At 54.3% G+C, this 5724-nt stretch overlaps 1 non-coding gene across 1 annotated transcript; it reads right to left on the bottom strand.

Annotated features, from left to right (window-relative positions):
• Positions 1-391: 391 nt before the first annotated feature.
• LOC139080391 (U6 spliceosomal RNA) lies at positions 392-498 on the bottom strand. The gene has a single exon (XR_011534877.1). It is a non-coding gene; the product is annotated as a U6 spliceosomal RNA (small nuclear RNA).
• Positions 499-5724: the final 5226 nt, after the last annotated feature.

Here is a 5724-nt window from a genome sequence, read left to right on the forward strand (position 1 = left end):
GTTTTGCTCCTTCTTGAGTCCCCAGCTCCTAGCCCAGCCTCCAGCTAAGAGCGAGAGGTTGAAGAAGTAGTTACTGAGCAAATGGATGTTTGCAGTAGGAGAACAGTGAAGTTATTACAGTGGTCAAGGTGAAAATTAAAGTAGGTCTGCACCGGGTTGGTGGAGGTGAGTGGTAAGTAGGGGAGAGAAACCAGCCCAGATGGGAGACGATCTGCACAGGTAGAATTTAGGTGGTTGGTGGTTTGGTTTTGTTTAAAAAAAATTTTTTTAATTTACTTATTTTTATGGTGAAAAATCACAATTTCACTTTTGAGTGCCACACATTGTGCTTTAACTCATCATTTTTTTCTGAGCTGATCAGCCAAGGGTGGCAGAAGGTGCAGGCAGTGCACAAAATATGGAACTCTTCACGAATTTGCGTGTCATCCTTGCACAGGGGCCGTGCTAATCTTCTCTGCAGCATTCCGGTTTTAGTGTATGTGCTGCCGAAGTGAGCACTAGGTGGTTGTTTCTAATGGGGAAAAAAACACATGATGGCCAGTCCACATTCTATTTGTCCCAAAGGAGTAACACGCCAGCATGGCAGACTATTTGAAACCACTGAAGGTTTTGAGTAGAAGAGCAATTGTTCCATGATGGGCATTGTTCTGCACGCTTTGTATTTTGGAAGTCGCCTCAGTGTGATGGCAATAGGGCCCTGGGCCTGGTCTGGGGCCCCTTACCCCTGGGCCCGCCCAGTTTGGCTGGCTTCATGCACCTCCCCAGGATCCCAGAAGGTGGGGCCACCTTGGGGGTGTGCAGGTCACACAGACAGTCTGCCTTCAAAATCGCAGCGGCAGCGACAGTGCTGTTGCCATGGTAACAAGGTCGCTTTTGCAGGTTCCCTCAGACTCTGCTTCTAAACCACACTGAGAGCGAAGGAAGGCCAGCATATCACCAGGTGGCCCATGGCCTCTGCAAGCCAGGGGGCCAAGAAAAGGCCCGCCTGTGTATCTAAATTCAAATCATAGTGGGGTGGGACAACTTGTGTTCAAATCCCAGCTCTGACCCTGACACTCTATCCTCACAAGTTACTGAACTTCTCTGTGCCTCATTTTCCTCAACTGTAAAATGGGAATGTGAGGATTAAATGAGATTCTATGTGGAAAGCCCTTAGCACACACCTGGCATGTGGTAAACGTTAGCTAATATTAAGTTGCCTCAGCTTCTCGCCTGTCCTCTGCAGAAAAGTTTGACAGGAAACCCACAGGTGTTCTTACACAGTGATGCCACAGTGAGGTGCAGGACAGTTTTCTGGGACAGTCAACAGAGCTGGCCTGAGGTGGTCTGAGAAGGGGAAGGCAGGCCTTCTCAAACGGGCTTCAGCAGCTCCCTGTGACAAGTCCAGGGGCCTCCCGGACCCTCGTGTGGCCAGCACAGCTCCCACCCTAGACCTGCCATCGGTCTTCTCTGTTAATGTTGGGTGGACATGCAACCACATTATGATGATTTCCTTGCAGTGCATCTTGGAAACTCCCTGGAGCCCACAGGGATAAGCTGGTCCAATTTGCAGCCCCTTCATTCATTTATTTTTTCATTCATTCATTCAACTCGCTCAATATATGCTGTGCTGCACGTCAGGAAGTCCATGTGTCATAAGACAGTCCTGCCCTCAGGAGGGTCACGGTCCTTGCAGAGGAACCAGAAGAGTGAACAGGCAGCTGTGATCTGGCAGCATCCAGGTTATTCGGCCCTGCCTCGGGAGGCAGATGTGGACAGTGGTTACCCCAGGTGGAGGGCCCAGCTGCGGCCAGGCGAGGAAGTGAGAACTGTTTGGTTTGGCCACATCTGAAAGCCCGCAGTGGAGTGGCTAGAGAACAGGCTAACAATGTGGCCCAGAGTCTTATAAGCCGCCTGAAGGGGTGTAGACTTTATTCAGAGAGCAAAGGGCCTGCTCCTCGGGGGATTTAAGGAGGGAATTTGCTTTTTTTGGAAGATGCCAGGTAGGGAAGAATTTTAAAAGGAGAGCTGGCAGTTGCAGGGGTGAGGCTCAGCGTGGTGATCTGGGGACAAATGGTGAGACCTGGATGGATTTAGTGCTAGAATTGATAGGACCTGGACCCTGGCTGAGCTCACGGTCCTGAAAGCTTCCAGAATGACAGCCTAGGCCCCTGTGCTCACTCCAGCCTCCGCACCTGGAATCCCAGGCCACTCAGCTGCCCCTGGAGTTGTACAGCCTAGGAGGAGACGGTGGGAGTCCCACTGCCCTGAGTCCATCCAACATGAGGGGCCAGCCTGGGCTTGACTGAACCGCCCGAGTGACCTGTCTATGCCCCCCTTATATGAGAGTATGAACTTGGCACTTGGCATAGAACCTGGCACAGCACAGACAGTAAGTGGTAACAGGGATTATTAATTTGTTTTTGCTCCCCGGGGAACACTCAGGGGAGACAGAAGACTTCCTCCATTCACTCAGTACTCACCTACTGAACACCCTTGTTCCCTCCCCACAGCCGGGGAGGGCCCTGAACAGGGCGGAGGAAACCACAAGTGCTGGAGCTGACTGAGGGACGGATGAAGCCATCAGGCACTGAGCACCACAGGACTTAGGAAAGTTGGGGAGAAAAGGGGAGCCCTCCGGAACTCTGCATAACGCAGAGGTGTCAAGAAGAAGGATCTCTCAGTCTACTTCCTGAAGGGTCGCAGTCTAGCTTCTCAGAGATTACACTGAGTATTTTGCCATCGTTTAGGAGGAGCACCAACACAGTTCAGGCCACCTGGCCTTTTTAAAAACATAGAGAGCAAAAACTCCGTGTGTAGGCACTACCTGCAGATCCTGGGCCCTGACACACAGAAGGACCCAGGACAGGATACAGCCCCAGGCAGGCTGCCTTCTATTGGGTTCTCCAGGCCCAGCCTGCTGCCTTCATCACTGCAGCCTCCTGGCAGCACAGACCTGGGACCAAAAGCTTCAAAACATCTCATGGGAGGAAAGAGCGGAAACCCATGTGACTGGCTTTGTCCCATACTGAGGTGTATTATGGCACTTGTGGTAGGTTTGTGTGTGCATTTCCCTCGGGAGAAAGGAGGCGAGGGACGTTTTGCTGAGCCCTGCAGGTGCCCAGCACAAATGCTCTATTTTAAACTGCCATTCCCATTACACAGACCAGGAAACTAAGGCTCAGTGCGGCGACTTGCTGAGGTCACACAGATCCTGTGCAAGCGCCGCCTGCCCCTAAGACAGAATCCCGCCCATTCTGTCCCTGTACCTTCGGCCCCATTCCCTGAATAGTGAGGTGGGGGAGGAGCATCCGTTCTGTGGTTGGAAGGAATGAAAGACTCAACCTTCCAGCCCAGGTCTCCGGCAGCCGGCCTTCTGCTTTGCGGGGTTCCCTTGCAGTGGCCACCCTGGCAACCCCAGCCCCTGCCGGAGTCCCCTGCCTTCCACGCTGCGGCCAGCGCCCAGCTCTGAAATGTCCGCAAGGGCCGCGGGCTCCCCGGCCACCGGCACACACCACCCTTCTGCCCCCTTTCTTTGCAGTCAGGCCCCCACGGTCCCACCTGTCTCCTGTGGGTGACACGGGGTGTCGGGACCCCGGCGCCATTTCTGGAGGCGGCGCGTAAAGGGGACGGTCCCGCAGCCCAGCTTGGGACGCGTTTGTTTTTAAACGAAGAAGGCTTTTCTCCGGACTCCCAGGGCGTCTGCCCCGCCGAGAGCCGGGCGTGGGGGCGGAATTGCAAAGGGAACGCGATGGGGAAAGCAAAACCGAAGTGGTTTCGTTCCCCGGGACCCGGAGACACAAAGGCATCGGCCCGGGGAGGGAGGCGTGGGTTTGCGCACGTAGCTCGCGGGTCCCTGCGCCCGCCCGCCCCGCCCGGGGCACGGGGCGGGGGGGGCGGCTCCCCCTCCGCAGCTCGCCCGCTGGCCCGGCCGGCGCCCAGGGGACTTCCGCAGGTAGGAGAGTTGGGGCGGCCGGGCCGGCTCCGTCCGGCCACGCCCAGACACCTGGCCCGGCGCGCTGGGCCGTCCCCGCCGCGCTCGCGTCCTGGGGGCCGAGGTCCAGGTCGTGGGGGCGGCCCCCCAGGCGGCACCTGTCCTCCCAAGCCGGGGCAGGATGGGCCCCCTCGCCCCCGGGCTCTTCTCTTTCTAACCTTTGTTAGCGCTTAGACTCGGGATCCCGGAGGCCCATCCACCCAAACCCCAGGGCGCTATCTGAACGTCGACTCTGAACCTTCGCTGATCCTCTTCGCCAAACCGCGGAAACAGTCCTGATCCGGCCGCAGGACGGCGGGTCACGTGCCCGCAGTGGGGGCAGGGGAGGGAGGCGCCCGAGTCCCCGCGGCCGCACGTGCAGGGCCTCTGCCGGGGGCGGAGCTCAGGCCGGCGGGCTGCGTTCTCGCCCGGCTTCCACAAAGGTGTCCTGGGCGCGGGAGGTGCAGTGGTGATCCAGCTAGAAACACCCCTGGTCTCTGCCGTGCTGGAGCTCAGGAATGATGAGTTATCAGTGCCGCGCTAATCGTTGTTAATAACAGTAAGCCCTCACTAAATTGTCGCTGTTGTAGATCACAGGAACTAGGTCTGACTTTAAAAGCCCGATGAACGAGTTCTTGTCCATGAAGTCAGTTACAGAGGAGTTGGTAGTCTTGGGTTTTCTGATTGATTTTATTGTGGAGAATCTTTAACATGAATGAAAATCAAGACGGTAAAATGAGCCCCCGGGTGCGCATCACTCAGTATCAACTCGGGACAATCTGGTTTTGTCTATCCCTCACTCCCCACGCACCGCCCCTCCCTATTATTGTGAAACAAATCCATGGAATCAAGTCATGTTTCAGTTGTGCCCCTTGAAACGATTACTGGGTTTTGATGAAAAGCCCGTTGTTTGTTTAGAAAAAAAATTTTAAGCTAAGTAGATTAAAATGTTAAGGAGTGGAGATGAAGACGTGGATAGGAGTGGAGAAGGAGATAAAAGAGATAAAAACAGTGAAAGGAGTGGAAAGACTGAAATGATAGATGAAAGCACTAGCAATGTTTCTGGGACATCAGGTTGCCCAGGTGAAAGCTTGGGCAGAGAGGAGCCAGTGAGCTGGTGAGAGGTGAGATTCAGGGCACTGGGTGAAGGTAGAAGTGACCAGATTTGCTGATGGGTTGGACAGGGGGTTTGAGGGAAAGAGAGGCTTCAAGGATGAGAAACTGGGTGGACGGCAGTGCTTTTAACAGCGATGGGGAAGACTGGGCAAAGAGCAGATATGAGAGAATGGGAGAAATCAAAATAGGGTTTGGCCATGTCTCCTCCGAGCTGCCATGTAGATATCCAAGTAGAGATGTCGCAAAGGTAGAGGTTTAAGGGGAATTCTCAGAGAAGAGAGCAGGACTAGAGATATAGATCTGAGGGTTGAGAGTGTGTAGTGTATTCAAAATCACGGGACTGGAGCTGGTGTAGATAGTGGCCAGTGAGGTTAGAGAGAAACCAGGTGAGTGTGATCTCCCAGGAGCCAAGGGAAGAAAGTGTTCCAAGAAAGAGGGAGGGGTCAACAGTGTGAAATGCCTCTGAGAGGTCAGGGAAGAGGAGGACCAAAAAAGTGACCGTTGGATTTAGTAACCTGGACACCCTTGGTGACCTTGGCAAGAGCAATTTCAAAGAAGTGACAGCAGAAAACCAAATCAGAGAGTTGAGGAGAGAACAGGGGTGAGGAAGTGATGGACTAATCTTTGAAGAAATTTTGATGTGAAGAGAAACTAGA

This window comes from Equus przewalskii, chromosome 29, assembly GCF_037783145.1.
Source record: "Equus przewalskii isolate Varuska chromosome 29, EquPr2, whole genome shotgun sequence".
Taxonomy (NCBI): Eukaryota; Metazoa; Chordata; class Mammalia; order Perissodactyla; family Equidae; genus Equus; species Equus przewalskii.